Source organism: Ochotona curzoniae, unplaced genomic scaffold (assembly GCF_017591425.1).
Source record: "Ochotona curzoniae isolate NIBS_2020 unplaced genomic scaffold, NIBS_Ocur_1.0 contig_4105, whole genome shotgun sequence".
Lineage (NCBI taxonomy): Eukaryota > Metazoa > Chordata > Mammalia > Lagomorpha > Ochotonidae > Ochotona > Ochotona curzoniae.
The window spans coordinates 1,373,374-1,388,915 of NW_024466129.1; the positions used below are offsets into that span (position 1 = coordinate 1,373,374).

Here is a 15,542-nt window from a genome sequence, read left to right on the forward strand (position 1 = left end):
GCATCTGATCGCAAAGAACCCACTGTCTGATCACTCCTGTTCCTTCCACACCAAAACGTACGTGCACCGTGCATCTTCTTGGCATGATCTCGGGTGACTTCTCCAGAGTTACCTGGTATCCCATCTGAATAAGAATTGGCCAGATATCTGGCGTTGCTCGTGCTGAATTGTCTGTCCAGTTGGGTGAGTCTGGTCGCGACTACAGTAACATGTTCCTCTATGAAAGGAAAGTTCAGACTGATGAGCCAAAGGAAAGAACACTGAGTCACAGGTAACACAGGAATGCTGCCTGATGAACACTGCCAACTGAAGGCAGTTTCCATTTACTAAATAAAGAACAGATGCCCCACCCCGAGCAGCAACATAAAAACGTGGCCAAGGCGGAATTACACCAAGTCTTTCATCACTCCACAGCCTAAGAGAAATCTTCTTGGCTGAAAATAAAGGTACCCCTTTCCTTACCCCCACACAGCATCCGCATCTCTTTCTCACCATCCCTTCCTCCGAGCATTCTATCGGGGCCGACCTCTCTGATCACATCACTGAGTAACGGCTACAAACTGGAACCCTTAAGAAAGCAGAGGGGCCAGTGTCGGGGCCCTTCAGGAAGATCTACCACCTGCAACACCAACATCCCAAAGGATGCCAGTTTGAATCCTGCCTGCTCCGCTCCTGACTAAGCTCCCTGTTCGTGCACAGTAGAAGATGGCCCTAGTGTGTAGGCTCCCGCAGCCATGCAGCAGAGCGAGAAGCTCCTGGGATCCTGACTCCAGAAAGGCCCAGCTCTAACTGGTGTGGCCGTTTGTAAACTAGTAAACTAGTAGGTGGAAGACCTCTCTTCCCTGTGTGTGTGTGTGTGTGTGTGTGTGTGTGTGTGTGTGTGTGTGTGTAACTTTGTCTTTTCAAAAATAAATGCATCTTTAAAAAACAAAAGGAAGGTAGAAATTGATAGAAGAACAATAAGAAAACAAGTAACACTAAAGCCTTGGTCTCTTCCAGGCACAACATTCAAATTATAAATTCATGTGTTATTTAGTCTTCCAACTACTAAACACTAGGCCTTAAAAAATCCCATTTTACAGATGAGAGAAACTGAGGTTGAAAAATGTTTGATAATTTATAAAATGTTACACAACTAGTAAAGTCTGTTTTTCCTTTGCATAACAACACTGGGACACCTGAACTAGGCTGTAGCAAGGAAAAGATTCCAGTGAGATTCCATCAGGGATTTTCATGTGCCCTACTTTTGAATCTAACACATATCAAATAATTCTTAATATATTACTAATGATACTAATGATTGCTAATACATATAGTGATATATATGTCTTCAAATATTACTAGCATATATTTCTTGATATATTAACAATTTACCAAATAATGTCTTTTTTTAAAAAGTCATAATTTTTTGCTCTACTTCAATTTCATATACTTCCTTTTTCCTCACAAATTTCAAAGTGACACAGTTTTCAAGTGGAACCAGATTTTATATTCAATTTTAAATTAGATGAACATATTACAGCAGTTGGTAGACTCCGCACCTGAAGGAGGAGTGGGGAGGGAGAGCATTAACTGGGTGAGCTGACCAATTCATGCATATGCACGTGCTGAAATACTGCTTTAATCCCTGCAAAGATGAGAAACTATCACATTTCAGTCCATTTTTTTTTTAATTTTCTCTAAAAAGTATTGTTAACCACACGGGACGCACTAAGAAAAAAACTTGTGCCAACCAAAATATCAACCAAAACGCCTTTTACTCCAATAACATATATCATGGGCCTATTTTTTAACCTTGAAATTTTTTGATGGTTGTTTGTTATTTAACATGCAGAGACAGACAGGGAGCTCCCAGGTGCTGGTTCACTGCCTAAAGCTTCCCAAATCAAAGCCAGCAAGAAGAAACTCTATCTGGGCCTCCTCGGTGATGGACGGAGGCCTGAAGACTTGAGCTCTCCCTGGGCCCTCCCCAGCTTTCACTTTCACAAGCAGCTAAGGCACAGCAGGGACTGAACCAGGCACGGCTCTGTGGCCCACCTGGTCTCAGCAGCCTCCCAGCCCCTGGGCCAATTTCTCACCCTGTTTCATTTACTTTCACTATCCTTCAAGCTGATCTGAGGGTGAGAGTAATAATCACACCCAACAATGCAGCAGGACAGGGTGTGAACTCTGAGGCCTGGTAGCTTCAGGCTCACCTTTCAGGTACCATGCTCTCTCTCAGTGAGATGCAACTGCTGACAGCCAGGAGGCAAAACTGGGGAAAGTAAGCAAAGTCGTGTTTATTCTCATCCTGTTGCTCTCAGCCTGTCATCTAAACAGCATGACTCACTCGTGTCTGGTCCCCGCTGGAGGCTCGCCAGCACCCTGCATGTGGGTAAGAAACACTAGGATTTGGCGAGACACCCCATAGACCCTGAGTGGTCATCCTTTGATATAGATCAAACCACGATGCAACATAAACTCTGCAACAAAACCACATCCTTACCAAAGGGCCAAACACAAGGAATATGTTCTTAGGAAGGGGCATGGCTGTGATAAGCCGTCTCAGAGGGAACGAGCTCTCTGGAACCCCCCAACAGCATATGACTGCAACCTGATCTCTCCTCCCTTTCACTCACCACACAGTGGATCCGTATTTCACCACACATTTTTAAAACTTAAGAAATGCTTACGTGTCTGGACAACTGCTCCCTTCCCGTGGCTTGAACCACTGCCTTCCATTCTAGAATCAGTCCTTCAGCTCTCTCGTCAGACAATCTTCGTTTCCAGAGTGCCCACTAAGTAGCCCAACTACATCTTCTCTTTGTCTCAACACTCTCCAAACGTAACATGCTAAAACCACGTGTTCTTTCATGTACCAACATGCTTCTGTATTCTGGAACTTCATCAACGGACGTACACAAAGTGATATATTGAATTCTACCTTCATTCTTCTCTTCCTCGCCCTTTAAATCCTGTCAATTTTTAAATATTGAACATTTTGTCTATAAATCACTCCCTCCTTCTTCATCCTCAGTCACATTTTCTTACTTGAAGCTTTCATTTTATTCCAAACTGGTTAAGTTCAACAGATTCTTGTTTCCAACAGTCTCTTCCTGAATCCATTTATCACCATTTTCTCCAGCACCAACAGCAACCCATTCTTGAGAAGCCTATCATATCACTTCTTGAAATCTCAGTATCTTCCCAGAACCCAAGGTTGAGTCTCAACTCCTTCGTGAGGACCTTCTGATAGTCGGTTGCTTTCATATTCTCTCCCCCCACCCCGCCCCGCCCAAGCATACAGGTTTCTCTAGGCCAACACATCTCTGTGCATCTCTTTCTTTCCCTCAGCTGTTGGCTCACTGAGGCCTTGAAGTTCTTGTCTGTTTATGGAAACCTTCTTCCTATTCTTACTAAGATGAACCATGTCCTCCATAACACCCTGACAAACTCTCTTCCCACTGGCCTTCCCCGATGTTCTGAGAATTTACACAGCGATACACCTCTCTGCTTGTGTCTCTTATCAGCACAGTAGAGCTGCCTGGCGAAGGTTTGTGCACATGTCCATCGTTGCCATGACACTATGAGCACCTGTGGAGCAGGAAAGTGGGTTAACACACACCCTGATGGCCCATTATGGCGGCCAGAGATGCTTTGTAGCAAGGAAGAGCCAAGTCAGCAGAAGAGATCTAGAGAGCTTTGTGTCTAACAAGCCTTCCTCCTTTACAAACGCAGAACCTAAGAGGCCACTTCTTAGGGCCGGTGCAGCTGCCTAGTGGCTAAATCCTCCTCAGGCAAATGTTGGCTTCCCATACAGATGCCAGCTCCTGTCCTGGCTACTCTACTTTCCTTCCAGCTCCCTGCTTGTGGCCTGAGAAAGCAATCGAGAATGTCCCAAAACCTTGAGATCCTGCATCCATGTGGGAGACCTGGAAGAAGCTCCTAGATTAAGACTGGCTCAGCTCCAGCCATTGTGGCCACTTGCTTTCTCTCTGTATCTCCTTTCTGTAAATCTGACTTCTCAACAACAAAAAAAATCTATAAATAGTAATTTATAAATAGTAATCTGACTTCCCAATAAAAATAAATAAATCTTTATGAATAGTAATTTATAGTCATTTTTAACATTACTGTTTATAAAGATTTATTCATTTTTATTGGAAAGCTAGATATACAAAGGAAGATCTTCCATACTATGGTTCACTCCCCAAGCGACCTCAGTGGCCGGAGCTGAGCTGATCCAAAGCCAGGTGCCTCTTCCAGGTCTCCTATGCAGGTCCAGGATCCCAAGGCCTTGGGACCATCCTCAACTGCTTTCCCAGGCCACAGCAGAGAGCCTGGATGGGAAGTGGGGCCACTGGGATTAGAACTGGCAGCCTTATGGGATCCCGGTGCATTCAAGGTGAGGACTTTAGGCACTAGGCTATTGCATCAGGCCCATAGAGGACATCACCCCCCCCCTTGGACCTACCCCACGGTTTGGAAGAAGCTGAATCCTTCATCATAGGATCCAAGGCCATCGGAACAACAACCAGGAAACCTGAGCGATCTTCAGAAACAGAAGAACAGTAAACTCCCTCAGGACTAGGGAGAGGAGCTATCTCTGGTTCTTACTTAGCTCCAACTTCGGGTCCCCACCCTCTCTGCAATGACCATGAGGGATGCTCCAGAGCCGCCCCCCCAACACACACACACACACACACACACACACACACACACACACTCACAAATTGGAATGGATAGGCAGAGAACAACAAGAAGGCTTGGTCAGCATGGACTCACACACAGCTTACTAGGTAGGACACAGGGATTAAGTACTCCTCACCAAGGTATGGAAGATTTCTCTGCACACCCTTCCTAAAACTGTTTTGCACCTCAATTGTTGAAATGTCATTGAAATAGTCACAGGAAGTTGTTAAGACCATGCATCCAATTTTGACAAATTGGTTGTTCAATACTTTGTCAATTTATCCCTTAACATTATATATTGTTGCTGATGTTATGTTGGGGCTTTTAATTGACCGGGATTCTACTCTGTTGGCTCTGCCTTCGGACCGGGGAGGGTCTCCCCAAGAAGCCGCTGAACTTGACCGGACAATGAGATGCTAGACTCTATGCTTGGTGTATGCTTGCAATGAAGGACTCTCAACTAAACCTGAACTGCGGTTGTGCAATGGGGGGGTAGGGGCAGGAGAGAGGAGCCCACCATGGGGGGAAGGGTAGGAGAGGGGTGGGGGAATCCCAGTGCCTATATAGAACTGTGTCACATAATACAATGTAATTAAAAATATATATATATACTAAAAAGTAGTAATTTTTTAAAGAGAGGAAGAGAGAGGAAATAGGTTCCAAATGTCAATATTGCCTAAGATCATGTATGATATTGAATAGATATGAAAATAATAAAAAAAGGATTAGAATGGTGATAGGAAATTTGTGAATGGGTCTCTCTTCCAAACCCCAGGCAGTAAAGTAATCCAGATGCTTAACTGTGATGGAACTAAGCTTTGCTTTTATAAAGAGAACCCATATCAGATGGCATTTATCCTGGCAGATAAATGCTCCCACCCCATGTCAGGGTGATTGCCTCTGGCTCCCAACACTAGATCCCTAAGGTTTCTGGGAGATAAGAAGGCTAAAGTAACGGTTCTTGCCTCCCACTTCAGGGATCTGGACTGAATCCCTGACAAGCTCTGGCCCTTGTAGGCACCATCACATCCCTCTATAAGATCCATGGCCAAGAACCCCTTCCTTCTGGCTAATTCACATCCCTCCTGTTGGGGGAGGGCCTAAGAATTACTTTTATAGTATGTTCTGCAACCATGTCCTTGGCTTGGTCACATGCATGGGTTGGACCAATCCTCACAGTAATTCTGTAAAATGCATACTAAATTTTTTCTTCAGATAAGGCAATTAACTAAGTTCCACCTCTACAGTCAGAAATTGGAAAAAGCCAAAATTGGGTCCTGGCTGCTGCACTTCCAATCCTGTTTCTTGTTATTGCATCTAGGACAGCAGCAGAAGATGGTCAACTGTTTACCCACCTGCGAGACTCCCAGGAGGCTTCTGGCTTCCGGATGCTGGCTTCAGCCTGGCCTAGGCCTGGTTACAGCAGCCATCTGGGGAGTGAATCAGTCCATTAAAGATCTATGTCCCTTCCTCTTACAAATAAAAAGAACTGAAAATGAACAGCATAGAGCTAGACTTTGACTTAATTCAATATTCAGCACTCTCTGGAGGATGGATTTACTTGGATTCGACTTCCTCTAAGTGGAGATATTGGTGAACCCACAGATTTTTTAATTGGCGTTAAGTGCTTTTCTGTAACCAAAATTAGCTCAACTGGGGAAAAAAAAAAAAAAAACAGAAGAAGAAGAAGTTAAAGCAATTTCCAAACACTCACAAGGCGAAGTGGATAAACTTAAAGGAAGTGAAAGCTTTTTATTCCTGTTTCTAACGTCAAGAAATGTTTTCCTGAACTTATTTTCTTTTCTGTGATGTGACTGATGGGATAGCCAATTTCATAATGATCACCAGACTTGGTAGAGTCATCTGATTTGGCATGCAGCTAAGTCCATTCCAGGAAGACTAGGTCAGGCAACCATGGATTCTTGAGAGCTAGTTCTAACAAATTATATGACACCTGCCACACTTTGCTGTTTATAACGAAAGCTAGTAGCCATTCACCACGCACACTACAATCTCATTTCCTATATTTGCTCCTGTATAGTTCTTTCTTAGGAAAGAAGAGGTTCGCTCAGGAAACCTCTATTGGCAGCAGGCAGCAGAACGAAGTTAGAAAAAGTCCCCTTTTGTAAAGAATGTGATGTTTGTCATGCAGAGGTAGCATGGTAGATTGACTGCTGCCCATCTTCATCTGTGTAAAGGACTCAGCTTTAGATCTGGAGTCTTAGCAAAAGAGCAACAAAATTTTTCTCTATAAAGTAAAGCAATGTCTATGCTACTAGGAGAGCAGAGACTTGAAATACCATAACTGGAAGGATGCATGCTGTGGAAAAGCACTCGCAGGGCACCACTGTGAACTCAGCACATTCCACAGCTCAACCTGCAGACAGTCCTCAGGAACCTGATTTCACAGTTCTTCTCTGGAATTTGACAAGACTCACTGCTCTTTCCTTTTATCCTTGGAATCTGCATCCTACTGCTCATCTCTCACCCCCATCCTCCATATTGCATTTGTGGGCTCTTCTTTTGTTTCCATCCAAGATCTTCTCCCTCTTCTATTGTGGCTGTTCCAGATTCATATATCGTCTCCATTTGGGAATCTTGGATTTTTAAGAATTATTTTTTGGAAGGCAGGGTGACTGAGTGATAGAGAAAGAGAGAGAGGAAGAGAGAGAGGACATAAATACAGAGCGGAAGAGAGAGAGAACTTCCACCCTCTGGTACATTCCTCAAATAACTACAAGAGCCAGGGCTGGGCCAAAACAAAATCCGGAGACAGGAACTCAGTGTGTAACTCCCACATAGATGACAGAAACTCAAGTATTTGGGCCATCCCGTGCTGCCTACTCAGGTACATTAGCACCTAGCTGGATTGGAACAGACGGGCTGATACCCAAATCGGCAATCGTGTTGGATGGGAGGCAGACATTCCAATTAGCAACTTAACCTGAGGTGCAACAACACCAGTCCCCGGAAATGCTATGAATCGATATATTCAGATGTAATTCATTAGTTACCTCTTAGACAAATCACTTCCTTGAGAATGCCATCACATCATCTCCAGTCTACCCAGCAGTATGTTCTTCGTGCATGTCCCTCCATAACTGTCTTCCCTTTTCCATCAAAAGCTTGCATCAACCCAATAACTTCTCTCTGTCCCCACCATCAGTACCAAAGTTGTTACATCAACAACTTCAACTTTTGCTTTCTCTTGTTCATTTACTCATACATTGAGGTTTTGTCATGATATGGGAGAAAGGGAGAGGGCATGAAAGAGCAGAGAGGTAAAACAAAGGGAAAAAGAGATGAAAGGAAGGAGAGAAAGGGAAGGAAGCAAGGAGGGAAGGAAGCAAGGAGGGAAGGAAGCAAGGAGTGAAGGAAGGAAGGAAGGAAGGAAGGAAGGAAAGAAAGAAAGAAAGAAAGAAAGAAAGAAAGAAAGAAAGAAAGAAAGAAAGAAAGAAAGAAAGAAAGAAAGAAAGAAAGAAAGAAAGAAAGAGAAAGAAAGGAAGGAGTGAAGAAGAGGGGGAGTTTTAGCAAGGGAGGGGGAAACTTTGGATAAATTAGTCTCTCTAAAATCCCTTATTGTGGACTTTTACTGCCTTCTGATAAATTCTGATTGCTTGTTCTTGCTGCTAAAACTCTATGCACTTTTCTGTATATATTTATTTTCTTTAATCTCTAACAACTATACAACTATGCTCTGTTCTGAAATAAGCATTCTTCTTACTCTAGGTTTTGGATTAGGCTGTCTGTCCTTCTCAGGAGACTTTGAAGTCAAATCATTTCCTCTGCTGGCCGACCCTCCCAGCACAGCACACATACTTTCCACATTAGACGCCATCCAACATGCAGACACTATATAGCCTTCTCCAGGCCAGGGAAGAGAAGAACAATAGACTGCACCAGGGCATGATCACAATGCATTTTAAGTGAGATGGATGTCTGTCAAATAAATGTTTTGAAATATTTGATGCATGCCTCTCCACCATCAGCCCAAATGACTAGGTCACCTTGGGAAAGAGCACAAACACAGAGCCAGAATCACTCTGTGAGAACCCAAGAGGAACTGAAGTTCGCAGAGTCTCGTAGCGCTGGAAAAAAGAATCTTCAGGAAAAAGCAAGACAGCAGAGTGTGTGCAACAAGCTGAAGCTGAGCACGCAGAGACAGGTAATGTCAAACTTATGGAATACCTGGGCTAGCGACCAAACTACCGCCTTCTATAATAAAGCCAAAGCTGAATGCTGAAAGTTGAAGAGTTTGTAGCATCGGAATGACAGTTGCAGTCAATTCATTCACTACCGCAACCTGTTTATAATCAGGCGAAAGGAGAGACGAAGTGTGCCGGCTTGTGGTTCTAGAGGCATTTTAAGTGACTTCAAACCCACATTCTGGCACTTGCTATTTCTGTTCCTTAACTTGTCTGTGTCTATACTGAGAATAAATTAGCATCTTGACGTGTTATTCTGAGCACCGTGTCATGCAGGTTGTATGCTTTGAAGAGTGCCTGACAAGTTAGTAACTGACATTGTCTTTTCCACTCTCACACTCTCCATGTCTCCCACAATGCTGTCTTCAGGGCTTCTGTAAACAAAGGTTGAGTTCATTAAATAGTGAAAATAATTGTATATCACTCCTCTGTCTAATATATTCTTCTACCTGTCCTCCCCTGACCATCTTTTACCTTGATTTGGGCTACAGGTGTCTCACCATTGCTCCATGAAAAGCTTTCTCTTTCTTCACCTGTTTCCCATTTCATTGTAGTTTGCTCAATGTATGTTGCTGTACATATTTGTGTATGCATGTGTATATTTCAAATATATATACGTGCATTTATGCACGACATGTAAATATAATAAATATATGCATATTTGAAAAATAGTCTGTTTCCTTAGGTCATGTGTTTAAGTTTACTTACATGAATTTCCATCTGAATCTTCTAGAAAACATAAAGAGACATAAAGAGAAAGCAAGAAATAGAAACACAGATCTTTCACCCACTGGTGAATGACTCAAATGTCCATGCCAGTCACGGGGCTAAGTCTGTGCAGAGCTCAAACCTCGCGGGTGTCAACGACTGGCATGCCTGTGCTGTCACTGGCTTCATCCCAGAGTGCCTTAGGAGGCGGCTGCACTTGATAAGACTTGAGCATGGGACACAGACGTCCCAACTGCCACGACAGTGATGAGTCCATCTCCTGTCAACACGCACAAGTGAAGTGAAATTTATAACTAAGTATAAAAATGTTGGATTTAATGGTTAGACGTTCCTCTCAAGCTTCCTGACACTCTGTACTTGGGAAAGAGAAGTCAACAACTGGGATGACTTCAGCAACCCAGAATCAGCCTGGAGTAGGGTCAGACTCCAGAGGCTTCTGTTTCTGGGACAGGGCCAGTCGGTTCCAGAAGCCCACGTCTCCTTGACGTAGAGCTTTGCCAAGCCCATTCGTCTCCCACTGGCTGCCCAGGAAGGCTGTGGTGGGTGTTCCTCTACGAGTTGGTGTTCCTTTCCACCGAACATGGGCCTCATGCTGAGCACAGAACAGAAGTAAGGCATTGCTCCACTGCTTCCCTACCTTGCTTTCTGCCAGTACACCAAATCCCCTGGCAAGGCTTTTCATAAAGTAAAATTTGAGTGGTCAAGTCAGGCTCACACTTCCATTTTAGCAGATGGTGGCAGAGCATGGCCCAAAGGGACAATTTGGACATCCCAGTCAGTGTTCAGGGCCAGACTGTCATTGCCTCAACATTTGGAACCACTAAAAAAAACTTGTCTCTCTTCAGAGAATTAATTCGGGCCTTGCACAGGAACCACAGGGCTCCCAGGACTTGAGCTGTCTTCTGCTTTCCCAGGAAGCCAGAAGTACAAGTGAAGCCAGGACTCAAACCCATGCCCTCTTATATGGGATGCAGGTCTCCCAAGCAGCTGCTTCATCATTGCATCAAAAGCTCACAGCTACACCAGGTCCTAAATATTTTCAGATACGACACTGTAACTGAATCGTTGAAAAGATATGGCGAACAGTCCAACAGGCCAAAATGTGGTTCCAGGACAGGGCTGTGTCTGACCGTAATTTTAGAATTGTATTTTCCACTCTGAAAGCAAGTATGCAAAGAGTCATGAAAGTTGCTGGAAAATGGAATGACTGAGGAAGAGATTATAGGAGATCAAGCAAAGAGTCCAGGAAGTAGGGCAGATGAAACGCCAAATGCCAGAGCCAACCATGCGTGTCTTGACTCCTGGCATCTTAGGGTATAAGTTGGACCAACTGGAATCCTCTCGCTCTACTGAGAATATGTAAAGATCAGTTTTAGAACAAAATGATGAAAAAGAATAGAAAATAATCATGGTTTAAAGAAAACTCTCACTTTCTAGTTTAACCTTCAAGTGATAGTTACAAAACAGTGAGCACCTGAGATCAGAAAAAAAAAAAAGTTTAGCCCCACGAGGGCCAAGAGTATGTTCACAAAGGCCCTATCGTGCCCTAGTGTGGGCAAAGAGACAAAAACGATGCAGAACAAGAAGGCAGAGAAAGGGAAAAAGCCCCACCTGTTCCCACCTTTTCTTCTTAAGGCACACATTCTTCCCTGACAGGCATGAGGAAGAGGCAACGTTGAGATTTCTCCATAAATAAAGACATTGCTCTGCCCATATCCAGACTTCCACTGCCAGTCTGATGTTTTCTTTCCACAAGCATCTACTGAATCACTCAGTTCTCTACCATACATGTTTACTGTCACCTTTCAATGTGCTGGGTGTTATGGGTTCAGCAGAGAAAGTCAGGGCCACTCAGTGATCAAGAAATACATATGCAGAGCTCTTCCATTGGGTACCACATCCAAGGCTGGGCCAGATCGCAGCCAGCATCCAAGAATTCAGATCAATTCTCTCATACCCAACCCCTGCTGCATAGCAAGGTGTGCTGGCTTGGAAGCCAAGCTAGCCTTGCCCCCAGGCACTCTGATGTGGATGCCCCAAGCAATGACGCCCACCCCAAACCACATCCATCTGGTGGTTTCTCTGCTTGGAGAAAGCTGTAAAGTAAAGCTCTCTGGAAATTGTCTTCTTCATTGTGCTTTACAATGTAAAGATCCCTAAATTCTTTTTCCAGGAAACTGGTCTTGCTGCTGGATTTTTTAATTAGGTTCATGGTGGAATTAGTTGACTATTCAAATGGTTTTTTAGTCAAGTATATTTTCATTTTAGACAGCGCGCAGGGTCAGTACAACATTGTTAGTTGATAGTTCTCAAGACCTAGGGTCCAGATGCAAGTTCTAAAACTCCTTATTCTGGAAATGTCTCATCTTATATGCCATTATCCTTTTGTTGTCTTATTTTTGCCATGATTGAGAGCATTTTTTCATGAGTGGAATTTCCTCACTGTTTGAAACTTAAATGCACACACAGGGGTTTAGCAAACAGAATTTGAAGCACTACCTAAGAAGCTTGCTGATGTGAAATTGATCTTCTAATAAGAGTTCGCTTTCCTTCCTGTTTCCTTTCTTGTACCCTAGGAAGCTGTGAACTCAACCACAGGGGCAGTTTCACTTCAAGTTCAAGACTGCTATGTTCTCTTCTTTCCCTGACAAGCTCACCAGTGGATCCACAAAGCTGTCGCTGCACTCCAAGATGACACACTCACGGAGCTGAACAGTGCTACGCTCTTGTTGGGGAGATCCGGACTCAGAGCTGTGAGTACTTCCTGAGAAAGGCCTTGTTGTTTTACCTTCCTGAGAAATCCCTCTCTTGCTTCTGATGCGACAAAACGAAATTTCTTTTTGTGAAATAAGTAGAATAGTCAATAGTAATACTACTTGGATATAGCAATTTGCAACTTAACAGCAACAATAAATGTTTGGAAGACAATTTAAAAGCTTGCAAAGTATATTCAGATGCATTATTTCATTTAGGACACAAAATCTTAAAAGGTAGGTGTTATTAATAGGTTTTTGTTATAGATGTCAATATTCAAATGAACAAATTTTGGAAACTGATAATGATGATGTAATAGTTGAACAGCACTGGAATACACTAAATGCCACTGAATTGTATACTCAAAGATAGATGAATTGGCAAGAAGTAGGTTACATGTGTTTTTTCACAGCAAAAGAAAAACACAAGGAGAGATCTCCTTCATCCCTGCAGAACAGCCTTATTTAAAATGAGAATGGGAAACCACACACAAAAGGTACAGCCTTGAAGGAAAGGTGTTGAATACAAGGAGGCTGTTCAAATAGGCTCTTCCATGAAGGGGGTGGAGGACCAGACATGACCGGAAAGGAGCCGTGATGCAGTCAACTGTGATGAAGAACTGGGCTTATGCTTGGGAACAGAGCGTAGATGTGAAGCTAACTTTTTGTCAGGGATTAGTGGGAAATTCTTCATCACCTTTGACATAGACTTGAAGGACATTCACTGTTTTAAAACTATTCCTGATCATATTTGCCCCTAGCCCAATATTCACTGTGCCTTAATTCCCAGGGAGTTAGCACTACAGCAAATTTTAACAATCCACAGTAAATTTTAATTTTCACAAATGAAAAGAGTGCTACAATAAATTTTAATTTCCACATTAGTCAAAAGATGGATTTTATAATTCTTTACACTCGGATTTCTTGGGTGTTGTGCTAGTTTATTACTTATACCCCTGCTGGTCTATGTGCCCTAACTAGTGGCACTTGGCTTTTGCCAACAAGCTCATAGATCCAGAAAACCAGGTCACCTAAGATATGTCCTGTTATGTTTTTACTGCTCATCTCTCTCGTGTTTTCTCTCCCATTCTCACTTTAAATCAGGCCATCAATCTTACGCCTTAAAAACGAATGTGCAGCTCCCGTTGCTTTTCAGCCAACATCAACAGGTTGTGTGTAATTCAGGACGTTGCCTATGCTGTGTCTACCCTGTTCCTCTTTCACTATTTCCATCTGAACATTGTTACAGATACATGTAGAGCCCTCTTTCACACAGTGGGGTCCATAGAATAGCAGTGAATACTTCTTGAAAAAGTTATTCTATGATACAATCCTTTTGGATGCTTTTACTTGAAACGGATTTTTTTCTCTACAAAAATAACATGCAAGACCCATCGGGTCAGACCATTACATGCCTTGTTCTCTGCTGTGTCTTCAGGGCCTGTAATAGTCCATGGCACTGGGACGCAGTGACTGACAGGAGAATGGGTGAATGGTTTCTGAGCCTAAAGAGCCTCAGATCCATTACAAGTGCTCAAGAGAGGAATTCTGTAGCTTTCTAAACAGTTTTGATTGTGTAACTCTTTTTTTCTTTCCCACCCAAAACACAGCATACTGAGGCAAATCCTGCTGAAGGGCCTCCTTAATCATATGTTTGATCCCACGTGGATTTTAGGATTGCTGTAGGTAACAGACATTGTGATGACATTGATTCTTCCCATTCGCGAGGAAGGAATATCTTCCCTTTCTTTGTGTCCTTGCTGTTTCATCAAGGTTCGATCATTTGCATTGTAAAGGTCTTTTACTTCTTTAGTTAAAATTTTCCAAACTGTTTAATATTTTTTTTGTAGTTACTGGGAATGGGACTTCTTTATGGATTGTTTTGTGAGTTTATCACTAGCATCCAGAAGGCTACTGTCTACGTTTCTGTGTGTTTATTCTGTAACCTGCAACTTGATTGAATTGGTTCATCAATTCTAACAGCTCTTCCGGTCATCTGCCAACATGGGTAATTTGACTTCCTATTTTACAATTTTGGTGCTCTTTATGTCTTTTTCCTCCCTAATTACTCTTGCTGAAACTTTGAGTGCCGTATCGGATAAGTGTGGTGAAAGCTGACATCCATGGTTTGGGTTTTTCTCCATTCAATATGAGATGGAATACTAGTTTGTGAAATGAAGGCTTCATGATTTTGAGGAATGTTAAACAATTGTGTAAAATTAAATTATTCAGATTTTTTCTCAAACATCAGTATTGCCAACTCTAAATTTCCCTCTAAGAATTGCATTAGCTGTGCATCATATGTTTTTATTTTGCTATGTGTCCATTTTCGCTCATCTCAATTTATTTTCTTTTTAAAACATGTGTGTGTGTATATATATATATATTTGAGAAGCAGAATTATAGACGGTGAAGGGGACAGAGAGAGAGAGAAAAAACCTTCTGTGGCTGACTCCTGCCCCCAAAAGGCTGCATCCACAGGGAGCTGGAACAAACGAGTCATCATCTCTGGCACACACTAACATGGAGTTACTGCAGCAAAAGCAGATTATGGGGGATCACATTGTGGTGCAGTGTGTTAAGCCACTGCCTGCAATACCGGCATCCTGTATGAGCGCTAACGAGTTTAGCCTCTCAGCTTCCCATCCAGCGCTCAGCTGGGAAAGCAGCCGCAGGTGATCAAGTACGTGGACCCTTGCCGTTCCATGTGGGAAATCTAGATCACCTCCGGTCTCCCTGGCTTCAGTCAGGCCAGCAGTCAGAGGAGTAAGTCAGTGAATTGAAGATTATTCTCTCTCCTCTCTCTGAATTTCTGCCTTTCAAATAAACAATTATCTTTGAAAGCGAATTTCTGGGCTTGGCATGATAACCCAAGTGGCTAAATCCTTGCCTTGCACCCACTGGGATCCCATATGGGCACTGGGTTGTATCCCAGAAGCTCCACTTCCCATCCAGCTCCCTGCTTGTGGCCTGGGAAGGCAATAGAGGATGACCCAAAGCCTTGGGACCCTGCACCCGCATGGGAGACCCAGAAGAGACTCCTGGATCCTGGCTCTGGATCAGCTCAGCTGCAGCTGTTGTGGCCACTTAGAGAATGAACCAGTGGATAAAAGATGTTTCTCTCTGCATCACCTTCTCCTGGTCCCTATCCCCTGTTTCGCACCATCTGAGTCAGAGCTCAGGC

The 15,542-nt window shown here is 43.3% G+C and overlaps 1 long non-coding RNA gene across 1 annotated transcript in view; it reads left to right on the top strand.

Moving 5' to 3' along the window:
* The first annotated feature begins 12,228 nt into the window (after positions 1-12,228).
* LOC121159288 overlaps positions 12,229-15,542 on the top strand; it is an 86,159-nt gene continuing 82,845 nt past the window's right edge. The window contains exon 1 of the long non-coding RNA XR_005884332.1: positions 12,229-12,358. This is a non-coding gene — a long non-coding RNA (uncharacterized LOC121159288). The remainder of the gene's footprint in view (positions 12,359-15,542) is intronic.